The sequence below is a fragment of the Haemorhous mexicanus genome, chromosome 20, assembly GCF_027477595.1.
Source record: "Haemorhous mexicanus isolate bHaeMex1 chromosome 20, bHaeMex1.pri, whole genome shotgun sequence".
Taxonomy (NCBI): domain Eukaryota; kingdom Metazoa; phylum Chordata; class Aves; order Passeriformes; family Fringillidae; genus Haemorhous; species Haemorhous mexicanus.
In genome coordinates this window covers 4,174,903-4,191,419 of record NC_082360.1, presented here as the reverse complement: position 1 = coordinate 4,191,419, position 16,517 = coordinate 4,174,903, and positions in this window count along the sequence as shown.

The following is a 16,517-nucleotide window of genomic DNA, read 5'->3' as shown; positions in this document are numbered from 1 at the left end:
CCATGCTGTTGTTGAGAAGTGTCTAAATGTTGCTTTGAGGCTTTTTTTGTTTGTTTGTTTCTTTTCCCAGTATCCTTTCCCACGGTTTCAGTTACTTTCCTTTTAACTCGAGTAGTCTGGTCTGAAAGACTTCAGAAAATCTCTCAGAGTGGTGGAGTGCTTGTGTCCTGTTTATCTACATTTAAATGTGGCTGTGGAGGGCTTTGTCCAGGCTCAAAGTGAGGATTCAGTGCAGGCTCCATCCTGCAACTGAGAGGAATGGATGGAGCAGCAGGGAACAGCTCTGCTGCCTCTCATTTGCCTGGGTAATACATGAAATAATTCAATTGCGGAGGTGAAGATGCTCAAGGTAACAAGGAGGAGGCCAGTACAGATAAATTCTGCCTGCTGCAGTTCTCCCTCTAGACTTAGTAATCTGCAGATGGGCCAAAATCCACTGTGGTTTCACCAGTGTGATCTTTGGATGGCCTTGGCATTCTGATTTCTGAGGGGAAGAATCTGTATTCAATACCTGACCGTACAATCCTTTATGTGAATAAATAGAAAAGAACCTTGCAGGTTAACTTTTGCTGCACAGCCCTTTGAGTCTTGGATAAAAGGACATTCAGGAGTTTGCACTTCAAAGTTAATCATGAAGGGAGGAAAAAATAGAAGGTTTGTGCCCTAAATGAAAAAAAAAATCAGTCATTCTGTCACACGAAGAGGAAAATGCTATTTAAGGTCACTTAGTGAAATTAGCTTCAATTAAGCATCCTTTCTAAATGCAGTGCTTGTTGTCAGAGCCACTCATCTTGTGGTAATGCCTGACCTGCTGAATTTATGATTATTAATCTGTGTTAAAAAACCGCCTAAAACACCTGAAACCAAACAGGTCATTATCTGTGTAATCAGCTGTTGAAAGGAGCTTTGCCACCATACATCACTACTTGTTTTGTGCTCACAAAATTGTGACTGGCAGAGCATTTGTTTCACAGCTCCAGAGCTGAGTGATGGTGCTGGGGTGTTTCCTCAGCTGGAAATACCTCTGAGCTGAGCTTTTTGGGCTGAAAGCAGAGGAGTGGAGAGAATCAGAAGCTGCTTGAGTGTCCCTGCTCTGTTCCCAGGGTGTGCCTGATGGAGGAAAGCACAGCAGGGAGTGCTCAGCCTTTTCCCTCACTGCAATTTCTCCAAATGCTCATTTAAAATTTGCAGGCCAAACCTCTTAAACTGCCTTTCTTCCCCATTATTCCTATTCCTATAAAATACCTGTAAAAAATAACGCCACTGTGGTGTCACTGTACTCAGCCTGCCACAGGGCAAACCCAACACGTTCAGCTGCTGCTCCCATCTCAGTGTTTTCTCTGTGTGTAGGTAACCCAGCTATGGAATTGGCTGCTCTTCCTCCCTGCAGGGCTGGGATTCAAAAGGCACCTGTGCTGTAATTGGAAGTTTTGGAGAAAATAGGACACGAGTGAGCCTGAAAAATGAGTGTTCCAATGCTTGCATTCATCTGCCACCCTTACCCTGCTGCAAGTGAAAGAGAGCAGCGATCACAGGCACATCTTGATGGCATTTATGAGTAATTATAATAATTATACTTGACAAGAGCCTAATTCTGCTGATTCTCAGATGTGTCAGTGAGACACAAAGCACTGCCCTTGGCAGGGAGAGGCAGGGACAGGGACAGGGCTGAGCACCCATGGGTGTTCAGTGGGATCAGAGTGGGACTGTCCCTACCCACACTCCCAGTTCCACAGACACAGGTGTCCTGGTTTGAACAGACAGGTGTCTGCTAAGGAAGGCAGGAGCCTCCCTTGAAATGGAAAATGCAAACCCCCTCCCTCTGAATTATTATAATTTTGAAATGAAGGGGCTCTCAGGCAAAGATATGGAAATTGGAATAACAGCTCTTTACTAGGAAAATTAAAAATTACAAAGGCTATAGTACAAAAAAAACAGAAAACAAGCTACTGCCAGAGTCAGAACATGCCCTGACCTCCCGTGTGTCAGGGTGGTGGCACAGTCCCATCCCAGGGGGGCTCAGGGTGGTGGCACAGTCCCATCCCAGGGGGGCTCAGCCCTCCTGCAGTGCCAGCTGTGGTTCTGCTGGAGCAGGGACCCTGCACAAGGGGGGAGTTTTCCTCTGCAGCTCCAGGGCTGCTGGAGATGGGCCTGCTCTCCCTCTGGGAATGCAGAGCAGGAGAAAGCTGCTCCTCTGGGAATGCAGTGGGCAAAGGCTGCTGTGCTGTTCCCAGGTCAGATTGGATCCAGGTAGGAATGCTTGGCTCCTCCCCTGGGCGGAGCATCTCCCCATGGGATGGTGGAATTTGATCAGCCCTGCAGGGACACTCACTGGGCATGGACAGCAGAGATCTCCTGGAGGGAGGGTTGGGTGTGGGAGAGATAAAGAAAACTGCCCCATGAACAGCAGAGAACTGCCCCACCTCCAATACATGGCAATACACACATATCTTACAACCCAGGACAACAGGAAGGAAAATGACTCCAAGGGAAGGACAGGGCATTATGCATGCTGGGCTTTACTTCATGCAGAAAGCAATTGGATTTTAAGTTTGCTAACTGGTAGAAATGTTTATGGTGTTGTGCAGCAAACAAATAAACCACCGGTGGTGGGGATTGTGAGGGGAGGATGGCTTAAAATGCTTCAAGGCTGAAAAGTTCATGTTCAAGGCTTCTTCTTTCCTGGATAAAATGCTTTGTGCTGAGGGTCATCCTGGTGTGTTTGTAATGCTGTTAGTGAAGGTGCTTGTTTGGGTAGCCCGTGCCCTTGCTATGGGTGGCACTGCCTCAGGTGTTGGGCAGCTCAACCTGCCTTGGTGGCCAGGTGTGCTTGGGGACCCCAGTGGGCCTGCTGGGGATGGAACTCCAGGCTGCTGGATGCATTCCTGGGGCTGGCACAAGGCCATGGACTAGCAGACACTTTTTTACCCACTCTGAGCTTTCTCTTTTACCAGGCACGGGAGATTTTGCTTGGCATTGGTGACTGGGCTGGTGAAAGGGTTCTGAGGGCATAAACTGGGCAGTTTTACACACCCCAGTCTGAACTGTGGGGAGAAAAAATATATTTGCATATATTTTCTTTCTTGGCTTTCCAAGAGCATCTCACTCCCAACTGTGGGTGTGGTTTCACTGCAGGATCAAAGCCAAAGATTTCAGTTCATGAGGGAGCCCAAGGCTGCAGCAACATGTGGTCAGGAGAGGTTGGTAATAAGGCAGGTGAGAAGCAGAGGGGAGTGCTAAAATATGTAGGAGGAAAACAAGAGGATTATTTTTCATATTCAGGCCACCAGGAGTTCTGAAATGATGATGTGTTGATAGGTAGCAACACTGAGGGATCAGCAAAGCTTGTGTTCTGCTTTTTGTGAGGATGAACCTGTGAGCTAGCCCTGTGCAGAGCACAGAAAGAGCTCTCTGTGGCTTCACTGCCTTTTGAACTCACAGCGTGTCGTGGTGTGGTTTGGTTTCCCTCTGTGGGAACATGTGTCACTTCATTTGGAGGGGAAAGAAAGGTCATGTTGCTCCATTAAAAATTAAACTTCTTTTCAGCTGGTGGTGAAGCAGTAAAGTGACAGGTGCTCAGGCTGTGGAATAAAGGAATGGGAATGCCCTGGGTAGTTTTAAACAGCTGAAAGTGCAGTTTGATGGTCAATATTTTCCTGAAGGACTACATTTAGCAAGAATGATAATGTTCCCAAGTCATTGACTGAAACTCTCAAATGGACTTGTTTTGTTTCTGGTGGAATTAAAGGCTTAGGATATTGATAATACTTAGATGTGGAAACTGGTCAATATTTTCTGCTGGAAAGTAGAAAATATTCTACTTCTACTGCTGGAGAATATTTGATTTGTTTTTCCTCTATTAATATATTCCTTCCCCCCAAAAAACAACTTCATGCAGGAAATAAATATTGCAGAAGAGGAGAATTTTGAAGCAGAAAGGCAGTGGTTGTGCCTAAGGCAACGAGCAGCCTCAGAGGAGGAGCTGGGATTAGCAACTGGCTGTTCCCAGCTAATCCAGTTTGTAAATCCCCAGTCCTGGGAGCTGCCTGGAGCTGTGAACAGCCTGGAGCTCCCCAACCCAAACCCAGAGCAGGTCCAGGCTCTTCCTGTGGCTGCAGAGGGTGCTGTCTGCTCGTGTGGTGGCTGATCCCACCCTCTGCCACCCTCCACAGAGCCTCCCCAAGGTGCCCTTTGGATCTAGTTCCAGCTGGCTCCCAGTTAAATCCAGCTCAGGTCAGCTCTTGACAAGCAGCCTCCCTTGTAACTCGGGGAGGTTACCAGCCAGCAGATTCTTGAAATGCCTCTTAAAAAGAGAAAGGTTTGGACTGGGAACCAAGATGATTTTCGGTCTTTCTTTAGATTTTTTTTCCTGTCTTCTGCTTCCTTCTCTCCAGCAAGTCTTTTGGCAGAGCTGGGAGGTTGTGGGGACCAAGAGCACAATGTTAATTAGCTGTTGTACCTTCCAGCTTGTAAAACCCTGATAGAGACCCAGTTGTCATAATTAATGACCACAGAAATAGCAGAAGGGCTCTTAGACCTTGTGCTGAGGGATGTGAGCCAATTCCTCAGTACTGGAAACCAGGAAGAGCCTTGAGTGAAGGCAGGTTGTCCTGGGTGTGTGCAAAGGGTGTCTCATCCTCCTGAAGTGCCCAGAATGGGATTTTTAGTGGGATACAGCTGCTCCCAAACACTGCTCTGGTGGAGTTTCTGAAGTTACCTCTGTGTCAATAATTATAATTGTTTGTCATTAATAAGTTGTTTGGTGTGGCACAGCACAGATGGAAGGTGGGTTGAGTTTATAATTGAGTTCTCTGTAGTGTGTTTTGTACAGAGCAAAGGAAAGGAACGAAGTGATGTTGTTTGCTTTGAGGCTCTAGGTGTGAACAATGCTGTTCTGCTGTGACAGGACACAGAGCAGGTGTCACTGTCATATTTTCTGGAAAAATCCCTTTGCCCAGGATTCTTCTCCTGGGAAGGTGAGAAGCCTCCGAGAAAAAGGAAAACAATATTATTTCATTTGCTTCTCCTGTGTTTTGCTGCTTTGGAATGTGGTTTGGACATTGTTTACCAACAGGTGATTGTCTGATTGGTTTCAGCTGTGTCAGGGCTCTGGAGAGAGTAATGAGTTTTTCATTATTATCTTTTAGCCTTCTCTCTGTATCCTTTCTCAATTCTTTACTATAGTTTTAGTATAGCATTCTTTAATATAATATAGATCATAAAATAATAAATTAGCCTTCTAAGAACATGGAGTCAGATTCATCTTTTCCTCCCTACGACAGGGGTCTCTGAAAATGCCACAAGCAGGAATTGCTGCTGGGCTGGGAGAGGAGCTCCCTGTGAGGAGCAAATGCAGCTTCAGCAGCAGCCAGGTGTGTGAAGGTAACTCCTGGCTCCACTAAGAGCCAGCAGGAGCTGCTGTCCCTGTCTGAATGGTTTTGGAGACTGCAGGTCCTGGATTGGGGGTCAGCTCGGGTGGGACACCAAGGGAGGAGCTGACCTGCTCTCTGCTGGATCTTGGAGCCAATCCTCCCAGCTGTGAGGACATGTTTGGAGAGGGCAAGTGTAAAAAGAACAGAGAAAGGATGGGGAGATGTTGTGGCTTTGGGGAGGAGTTCATGGTCAGCCGGAAGGGGATCAGTGGGCACAATACTGCTCTGATTGGGCATTTGAGGATGTCTTAGGTTGGAAATGCAGGATGTGCTGGGGGTGTGTGTTTTATTGCCATCTGTCAGAGCTGGGGCAGTTCTCTGCTGTTCATGGGGCAGTTTTCTTTATCTCTCCCACAGCCAACCCTCCCTCCAGGAGATCTCTGCTGTCCATGCCCAGTGAGTGTCCCTGCAGGGCTGATCAAATTCCATCATCCCATGGGGAGATGCTCTGCCCAGGGGAGGAGCCAAGCATTCCTACCTGGATACAATCTGGGCCTGGGAACAGCACAGCAGCCTTTGCCCACTGCATTCCCAGAGGAGCAGCTTTCTCCTGCCCTGCATTCCCAGAGGGAGAGCAGGCCCATCTCCAGCAGCCCTGGAGCTCCAGAGGAAAACTCTCCCCTTGTGCAGAATCCCTGCTCCAGCAGAACCACAGCTGGCACTGCAGGAGGGCTGAGCCCCCCTGGGATGGGACTGTGCCACCACCCTGAGCCCCCCTGGGATGGGACTGTGCCACCACCCTGACACACAGGGAGTCAGCTCCTGCTCTGACTCTGGCAGTGTTGTTTTGAATTACTGCATTTTTATTTTTATATTTTCTTTTTTTTTTTTCCTAGTAAAGAGCTGTTATTCCAATTTCCATATCTTTGCCTGAGAGCCCCTTCATTTCAAAATTATAATAATTCAGAGGGAGGGGGTTTGCATTTTCCATTTCAAGGGAGGCTCCTGCCTTCCTTAGCAGACACCTGTCTGTTCAAACCAGGACAGAAGCCTCTTCTCACTGGCTGCTCCTGGCAATTAAACCCTGAGTGTGGCGGCATCTCTGTTCCCCAAGGAATTGTGTTCCACCCAAGCCAGACCCGTGGGCTGGCTGAGCACACAGCACTGCTGTCATCCCAGCAAGGCTGGCTTTAGCAGCACTTGCTGGCAGAGTTCATTCCCCTGTTGGGCACATACACCTCCTGAAGCAGCATTCGGTTCCTTCTTATCTGCAGGAAAGACAATTCCAGCCTCTGTAATTAATGGCTCTGTCCTGCCAGGGTCTGGGGTGAAGCATCAGCACAGGAAATTGGCTGGGCTAAGTGGTGCCTGTGCCTGGATCCGGGCTGCAGAGGCAGCCCTCAGCCAGCTGAGATGAATTGTGGCTGAGTTGCTGAATTCATTTTTCATCCTTGGGTCTGACAGGGACACAGGAAGAGCTACTGTGCAGCCTGGTATAACTCCTCTACCTGCAGCCTCATTTGTTGCAGATATCCCAGAGCTGGTGGAGATCCAGGGCTTGTTGGGCTCCGTCCCTGGGGGTTACCTGTGCTGGGGTTTTGCAATGGTCCAACACCACTGCCCAGGGAGATCAGCTTACAGGACAAGGGGTGAATTCTCAGGGAGCTGCTAAAAGGCAGCACAACTGCTCTGATCTGACCTAACACTTGGTGAATCTCTCAGCTCTCCTTGAATATGGGTTCTGAGGTGCTGTCAGGCTCCTACACATGGTGTGCTCTGTATCCTTTCTCTCAGAAAAAGCCAATTTATTTCACTTGTAGTGAAGCACAGCCATGCACCAGGAGGCTCCTGTTCTTGTACCCCTGTGCTCACCTGTTTTTCTCTCTCTCCTGTGTTTTCCTTGCTTCTTGTCTCCCTCCTCCTTCAGTTTATCTCTCTTTCCCTCACCCTTCCTTCCCCTGTAGCTCCTGCTTGGCAGAGAGCTGTGGTCACCTCTGTCCCAAAGGTTCAGCAGTGTCACCTTGGGCTGTGTCCCTGTGTGGACCAGGTGACTCAATCTGGTGAGCTGAGCTTTGAATTTCTAATCCTGCCTCCTTCTCTGGCCTTAGGTGCCTTAGGACAGGTTTTGGCTTCCTTGCCTGCAGGGTGGGATTGCTGCTAAAACAGCCCATGTCTGGGGCAGTGTGAGGTGGATCAGTGATTGGAGGAGCAGATTCAGGGGAAAACAGGTAAAAATGGGTTACTCAGACTTACTGGCCAGTGACATGTTCTTCAGTTTCAGTACCTTCCCTGGGCTGGGAGTGATCCCTGCAGGAACAGCCCAGCCTCAGGCTGCAGATGGATGCTCTGGGGGCCAGGTAGGGCTTCCAGATGTGACCCCTGGCTCCAGGCAGCCCAAATAATCTGCCTTGCACCTGGGAGAGGACTGTGTGTCTGTGCCCTGAAGCACAGCCGGGAGCAGGTGATGCTGCTGGAAGCTCTCAGTTATTTTTGGAGGCTGTAGGTAAGTGGGGAGCATCCAGTTCCTCTCCAAAAGCTGAGCCAAAGGCTGGCCTGCCAGTCAGACCCAGCTGCAGTGCCTCCCTGGGGGTGTTAAACTCAGTTTTTCCCCTCACACAGACAACTTTGGAGCTCCTGTCTCCTTCCCAGCCCCTGTTGGGGAAGACCTGTGAGCCTGAGCCTGTTGCTAAGAGGAGCCAAGAGGAGTTTGGCCCTGGGGAAAGGCTGTGGCAGTGCTGGGGACAAGCTGCACCTCCCCACAGGTTCTTTTTCCTGGCTTTTAAGGCGCTTATATTTGCTGTTGTTGGCACCTAAGGGCTTTTTGGAGGCTGCTGGGTGGCTGAGGAAGGACAGCAGCATTTTCCCATTGCTGTGGTGAAAGAGCAGCTGGGAGAGAAGGAGCAGATCTGCTGGAGGGGGAAGGATGCTGAGTGCTCTCACATGGGGTGGCTTTCAGCCTGTGCACATGAGAGGGGAAGTGCATTCTGCAGGAGCAGCTTTTCCTGGCACTGCACTTCATCTTGTTAATAAATCTCTTGTAACGCCTCCCTGCAGAGCCCCTCAAGGAATTGGCTAACCAGGAGAAAGTGGAGATCCAAGAAAAGCCTCCTAATCCATTATCAGCAAATGCAATCAGGCTCTCCATCTGCTATCCCAGGCCCCTGCAGCCCCACAACTGGGAGCCAGCCCCTGCTGCCTCCTGCACAGATGTTTGGTCACCGTGTGCCTTCACTGCCTCTCTCTGGGTCCAGCCTGGTGTCACCTCAGATCAGTGGCTGGTGCTCAGAGCCTGTGCCTGCTCTTGGGAGGAGCCAGGGGAAGCTGACAGGCTGAGGCAAGCACACCTTGGCTGGAAAACAAGTGTATGAGTTAGAGGTTTGCACAAATGAGGCAGGACTGCTGGGGTACATTCCTTGAGCTTGAGAGGAATAGTGGATTTGTCTTTCCAAACCAGCTGTGGGTCTGCTGGTAGATAAAACCAGCACTGGGAGAGAAAAGAAACAATGGGAAGGATTCCACTGAGTGATGAATGGAAAAAGATATTTGCCTTTACAAATAAACTGCAGGTTTGCTGATAAATTAAATTAGACATTGAAAGATGAAAGAAACAATGGGGAGGAAAAACCCCTAAATTCCGTAAGCATTAAAAATTAAAAGAAAGGTTTATACATTAGAGGGAAATCTTTGGTAAATTTTCTTAAAGTCTATCTTAGCCAAGTCTAAAACTCAAACTATTATTTCATGTTCTTACTTGCTGTACTCTTGTAACTTTTCTACTTCCAGGCCTTGCAGCTACAGCTGTTCTGTGCTCTTTCTGTTTCTGAGGCCTACTTTCACAGCTTTCTGAAAGTCTTCTTCCCTTTACTATTTCCCACACTGGGTGGTTCATGGAGCCACGTTAAATTCAGTGCTGTGTGCTCCAGTGTGGAAGGGAGGGCTTTGTCTTGGCCAGGGTTGTGTTGGAGAGAGTGCAGGAGGAGGAGACAGAAAAACCTCCTGTGATGGATGGGTATGAATGACACAGCTGGGAGTGCTTGGTTTTCCTCCCCATGCCTCTGAATCACAGAATGATTTGGGTTGGAGGGACCTTAAAGATCATCTCATTCCTGCCCTGGGCAGGGACACTCCAGCAGACCAGGCTGTGCTGGACATCCAGTCTGTGCTGAGACACTGACCTCAGGCCTGACCACAGTGCCAGCATCTGGGAGACCTCAGGATGTGTGTCAGGTCTGTAGGTGCTCACCAAGGGGACAGCCTCACCTTGGAGGAATCTGTGATTTCAGCTGGGGCCCCTGCTTTGTAAGGAGGGCACAAAGATGTGACCTGACTGCTCGATGGCACCTGAGCGTGGAGCCCAGATCTGCAGGCAGGGCTGGTGGGATCCTACAACACCATCCCTCCTGCTCCTCCTATGATGTACAGGCTGGACATCACAGAACCCCAGAGGGGCTGAGGTTGAAGGTTTTGGCTTTTGTGTTTTTCACATTCTGTGCTGCTTCAGTGTGTAATTCTGAGCCTCATATCAGGGGATGGTGAGCTCTGCACAGAGCAGGGAGACAAAACAATTCCTGCTCCAGCTGGGCACCAAGGACAAATGATCCAAATCTCAGCCCAAGAGCACAAACCCCGTGGGCTGGAGAGAGAAAAACAAGCAGGGTGGGACTGGATGGGCTAAAGCTGGGATGGGACAATGAACTGCAAGGTGCAAATGGAGCAGAGCTGATCCCAGGGAGAGACCCCGTGCCCGGCCGTGCATTTTGGGGCCATTTTGGTTCATCTTGGGTGCAGCCCTGGCTGGGCTCTTGTGCTGCCCAAGGTGGATCCATGGAGGAGATGCCTTTTAATAAATCCCTGCTTTATTCTTTAACTCTGTTCAGTCTCTGTTCTAGCTCAGCCTGCAAAGGCATCAGGTTGGAAAGGACCCCTGGGTGTTGCCTGGTCCAACCCTCTCCTCCAGCAGCTGTCCCAGGACTGTTCCAGCTGGATTTCAGACACCTCCAAGGATGGCAAACACCACCTGTCTCCCCTCAGGGGATGGGTTCACTCCGTGCACAGCACAGCAGTGGGGCTCAGGGGGCTGGGCCACCTTTGTACTCAAGCTGGTGGCCCTGGTTTGCCTTGGTGGCAGTGCTGGGGCAGCAGAGGGGTGGTGGGACGGAGATCTGCCAGCAGAGCACCTCCCCCACGAGGGCACATTTCAGTCTGTGCCAGCCAAGCCATGCTTTGTCCACCAGCCCCATATTAACATTTGGGCACCTGCTAGCATTTCCTACTTTTCCTCTTTTTTCCTGTGTCCTTTGAAATATTCATTATCCTGGATAAAAATCTGTCCCAGGAAATTTCAGGATTCAACTGCACAAAAATGAGAAAAAGAGCCAAAGTAACAGCAGGTAAAGAATGGTTTAATTTAATGACTAATTTTCTATAAAGTAATTATTTCTTTAAAAACCTGGGATTTGCTCAAAGTATCCCAATTACTTTTTCCATTATGGCTACAGAATGAAGTACTTGTTTAATTAGTAAACATTTGGCATGCCTTTAAACAGGTTTTTAATTACATTAAAGGGACACTGTCAAGGTGTCTTTCATAATTTTTAATAGACCCGGAATTCTTTTTTCTCCTCGCAGTTGGATGCAACTCCTTGGGTTTGATTGGCTGTTCCAGACAAAAACTGGAGAAACCATTTCCCTGTAAAAGATTAAAAAGAGAGGTTCATTTGTGGGTTTGGAGCTGAGCTATGGTCTCCCCACCTCATATTTTTTAACTTGATGCCAGCAGGGCTTGTAGCCTCCTTTGCAGTCCGGAGGGTGACCCTGTGCTGAACACCCAGAGCTAAACCAGCAGCTTTCCCCCCCAGAATCTCCCTGTGCTGCTCCTGGTGCAGTAGATGCCTTTTCTGCAGCCTCACAGCTGCTCCCAGGAGTAGCTCTGCTAATAAATCCCCAGTGCTCTGATTGAGCTTGATGTGAACTCCTGGAGGAAATTGGGCTCTGGGTGAGCCCCCAGGCTCCTGCTTGAGCCCCCAGGCTCCTGCTTGCCTTCTGATCCACAGCCTGCTCCTTCCCTGGGCTGGGAGGTGCTGCTGGCAGAGCCCAACCCTGATGGAGCTGTTGAAAATTCATGGTGAGCCCCGTGCCAGGAAAGAAAGGATGCATCTGACTCCATGTTCTCAGAAGGCTAATTTGTTATTTTATTATACTATGTTATAGTAAAGAATACTATACTATACTAAAGAATACAGAAAAGATAGTTACTGAATGCTAAAAAGATAATAATGAAAACTTGTGACTCTTTCCAGAGTCCCAACACAGCTCAGCCCTGATTGGCCAAAGAGTGAAAACAACTCCCAGCAGAATGCAATGGAACAATCACCTGTGGGTGAACAATCTCCAAGCACATTCCACATGTGAGCACAGCACAGGAGAAGCAAATGAGATAAGAATTGTTTTCCTTTTTCTTTGAGGCCTCTCTTGGTGCCTTTCAGCTTCCCAGGAGAAAAACCCTGGGTGCAGGAATCATGTTCAGGGAATGTGAATGTTCAGTGGAGCTGAGCTGCTGGTGCTGCTCGTGCCCTGCCCAGTGCGGGGCAGCTGGACGTGCCCATGGTCAGTGTGAGATGGGTCAGGCTCAGAGCAGCACCCCCAGTGTGGCAGGGGACATTTGTCTGTGTCCCCCCTCTCTGCTCACAGGAGCTGGGGCCTCTGGTGCATTTTTGGGGAAGGTTCATTAAATGACATGGATGGGAGTTGCTGCAGGCAGAGGCAGCTGGGATTGAGCAAAGGCTTCCCCTGGGTGTCCCCAAAGGGAGAGCAAACAAAGCCAGTGTGGGGTGTGTGACACAGGGGCTGCCTGGGGACACGTGCCAGTCCTTTCTGTCCCCTCTAAGCCATGTCCCTGCTCTGCTTCCCCATGTTTTACAGGCTGAACAAGCAGAAGTGAAGTGCCTCTGGCTGAATTTCTGCCTGTATTTCAGACATCCTTGCTCTCCTCTGAGGAGCAGGAGCTGCAGGGAATGAAAATATCCAGTGTCTTTGCTTTAATATCATTGACTTTCTGCTCTGCTGGGTCCTGGCAGGCTTCCCTGAGGCCACATCCTTCTCCAGCACTCTCTGAGCACCTCTTCTTGGTTTCCTCAAATTTTCCCCTTACTCCCATCTGTTCTCCTCCTCCCTGCCCACCTCCTGCTCCTTCTTCCTCCTGCTCTGTTGGCTCTCCACAAAGTCCTTTGCTTTTGCTGCAGTGACTGTCAGCCCCCCATGTGGCTTTGAATCCAGGCACTGATCCCTCCTGACCCCAAAGCAGATGGAGATGTGGAGCACTGGGGAGGTGTGGGAATGGCTCCTGCCCCTCCACAGCCTGGAGGATCCCTGGGAAGGAAAGATCCTGACTGACACACCGGGAGCTGGGCAGCAGAGGAGCTTAGCCTTTCATCCATTCCCCTTCCTGGAAGGAATTGCTGCACAGCTTGTCCACCCACCTTTCCCAAAGGGAAGTGATGCCCTTTCCTGCTTCCAGTTTCCAGGGAGACAGCTGCTGGGGAAGCACTGGAAGTGCTGGAGCTGGCAGGAATGCCCAGCCCACCATCAGGCTGGGCAGCCCAGGGGGCCCCTCTGCCCCAGGCTGTGTCCCACCCATCACGGGACAGAGGAACCCTGGGAGCAGCTCCTGCCCATTTGTGCTGCTCAGCATCACTGAGAGGCTTCCTGGGCACAGGGGATGGTGCTGTGGGCACTGACCCTTTCCCAAGTCCCTCCATGGGACCACAGAGCCTCTTTGCTTTGGGGAATCAGGGCTAGGGAGGGCTGTGAGGAGTTGGGTCATGGTGGGAGCCCTGCTGCTGTGCCAGTGTCCCTTGTCCTCTCTGCCCTGGGATGGCTGTCCCAGGAGGTACTGGGGAGTGCATGCTGGGATGGAGGGGTACAACCCAGCCCTAGGAATGGGGCTGCCCTGATCAGCTCTGTGCCCTGACCCCTGTGCCACAGGGAGCTGAGGTCCCTGAGCTGTAATTTCCACTCCAGCTCCGAGCACCCCTCACTGATGGAGATTTCTGGAAGGGAGCAAATGGTTGTGAGCATCCACGGCTTCGCAAGACTTCCATAAAATATGAATGCATGACAGCATCTGCATAAATTATTCAAGATAATCAGGATGGAGGATATTTCCCTGGCAATTTCATGGGGGCTCCTGGAGCTTGATTGTCCCACCCGTGGGGTGTGTACCAAGCCCCCCTAAGGCAGAAAGGGAAAGTCCTGAGCATCCCAGGTCTCCCTGCTCCTCTCCTCCCTCTCTCCTCACATTGCCAACTGCTCTCCCTCCTGCCTCCGTGTGCTTTCCCCAGCTCCCAGTGCTATTAACGCCTCTAATTAGAGCTGCTTATTGATGTGCTGCTGTTTATCTAAGTGCAGCTGATCAAGGCAGAGAAGCCCTGGAGCTGAAGCGATTCACAGCCTCCTGCAGCCTGCACAACCTTCCTGGGCTGGGGAACAGGAGAGAAAAATCCAGACAGGAGCAAGGATGTGGTACCAGCCTGCTTGGCTGGACCTGGTCCCTCTGCAAGTTACTCCAGCGAATACTGGCATTTTGCTACAGGAGCATCCCTCAGGAGAAGGGTGTCCCTTGTGTCCCTGCCTGTCCCATCCAGACTGCCTCGTGTCAGGAAAACCCCACTGGAACAGGGGTTCTCCAAGGAGGAGGTGTTTTCTTCTTCCTGAGGGGTCAACCAGAGCAGATCCTGGGTGAGTGGGTGGATGGATGGAGGGATGGATGGATGGATGGATGGATGGATGGATGGATGGATGGATGGATGATGGATGGATGGATGTTCACCACAGGACACTCATGAACACAGGCACCATGTGGGTTTGAGAATTGAGGCAGGATCCAAACCCCCAAAACCAGCTGGACACAGGGTTTTACCCCACACTGGGGTGCTCGGGGGCACAATCCTGCTCTCTCCTCCCAGGGCAGGGACTTGGGGGCACCTGTGTGTCTGCACTCCATAAATCCACCCCCAGGTGAGAGCAATTCCCGGTGCTGGGGCAGCACTCCAGGCACCGGCTGTTCCTGGTGGGAGCAGAGAAAGGAAGGATTAGCACAGCTCTGTGAAAACACACCCTTGGACTCTGCCAGGGGCTGTGCAGTGGCTGTGTGTGCTGAGCCAGCTTTCCTGACTCCCTCACTTGGTTTGAACCCAGCATCTCCTCCTGGGCCACCGGCACTGACAGAGGATGGTGGCACTCGGCTGCAGGAGGCAGGGTTGGCTGTCCCTAAGGCATGGCAGCCCCCTGGCACCTCTAACCAACCATCCCAGGGACAAGAGCAGAGGCTGATGTGCACCAGAAGTGCTTCCCTTCCCCCTTGCCATCAGGGTTTATTAATTCCTCACTCAGTGAAGTCTCTATTAATAATGGCTGCAGGATCTGGCTGGGAAGCTGCGTAATGAGATCCTCTGCTGGCTGTTCCTGGGCTGCTGTGATTGTGTTTGGAGGACAAAATTCTATGTGGATTAATTAAAATGAAAAACAAAAGGGGAAAGAAAAAAAAGAAGCAGAGTTGTTTGAATTATTTACTAGTTTCCAGGAGACAAAGCAGTAATTGCAAGTGTCTTATTGCAGGTGTTTGGAGAAGGGATGCTCCCACCTCTGGGCAAGGAGCAAAGTCTGGTTATTTACTGGTGTGGAGGAAATTTATCAATCCTCTTCAAGCCCAAGTGCAGCTCCAACTGCTCCTCAGTTTGCTGATTCTGATTTTCTCCTCTTCCTTTTGGAAATTCAGAAGATAGAGGCTCTGAGAGAGCATTGACGTGGGTCAATGTGGGAACAAGCTCTGCCAGCCGTGTGCTCTTCCCTCCTGAGCAAGGAAATGGAGAGGGAAAACCTCAAGCCATCCTTTCCTGAGGAACTGCCTGTCCTCTCTTGGCTTTTCCCCCTGCCAGGGCCCCTCTGGGTCACACATGTGCCACCGTGTGCTCCTTGTGGTGCCCCTTTCCGGATGCCTGTTGAGCCAGGGGGATGCTGAAGGAGTGGAACCACCCCCTTTTGGGGCCAGATGGCCTTTGGGAGTGAGGTCTTGTCCCTAATGGACACATCTGGGCTAGATCCAAGCCCAGGGAGAAGCCACCACGTGCTGTGTCCCAGCTGTCCCACGGCACTGGGGTGGCTTTGGCCGTGTCCTGGGAAGGAGGGCTGGTACAAAACCCTGGGCAGCAGAGGAGCCACAGCCTTTCATCCATCCAGTTCAAACCCTGGCTTCTTTCACAGAGCCTCTTAGCTGATGGATCAGCAGCATTTTAGGGAATTGCTCTGTGCTTTTACTGCTCTTTTACTCAAGTGCTGCTCCCCTTGATTGCCTCCGTCCATCTCTTTTCAACCCGGGGCCGCGGGAGCCGCCTAATTGATTTCAAAGGGATCAGGACTTGCTGGAAATTGAGTTTTGCATTCCTCCCTGCCTCTGTGACAGAGCACCTGGCAGCTCCAGCCTCGGCTCCTGCAGCAGTTCACCTTCACTGCCTTGTCTGTAGGAGAAGAACTATAGAAAAGAAAGAAAAATTAAGGAAAGAGGTACAAAAAATTCCATTTAGCAATAGAGGGCGTGATCAATATTCCTTTGTCTCCATATTCAAATTGTCATCCTGCTGAGCAGAAACAAGTGGAGCTGCCTTGCTGGAGATGAGAAGTTAATCTTTAAAGCCAATAAAGATTTAGGGCAGTGTAATTGCTTTAAGATTTGATGCTTAAGACTATTTAAACTTTAAGTTTTTAACCAAAGGACCTGGATCCTTGGCAGTGGAGAGGAGATGAGGAGCAGCAACACCTTGGGAGGGAACCTGTGGTGTGGGATGGGGACCCTCAGGAGGGGACAGCTGGATGCTGCCTGTCCCCAAAAGCACCAGCAGGGACTGGAGAAGGTGAAGAGGAATGGGATGGGAAGAGGAAGTGCTCTGTAGGAAAAGGGGACCAGCCCTAATGGGGGATCCAAAGCACAGCACCCCATTCCCTCCCCTGCTGGATGGAGGGCAGAATTAAACCCCAATTTTTTCCACTGTTGTGATTTTACCGTGTTGTTACAGGAAGGGAGCACATAAGGGATGAGGCAGATCATTATGTGCTTATATTATCAGCAATGAAGCAAAGTCTCTTAATTCC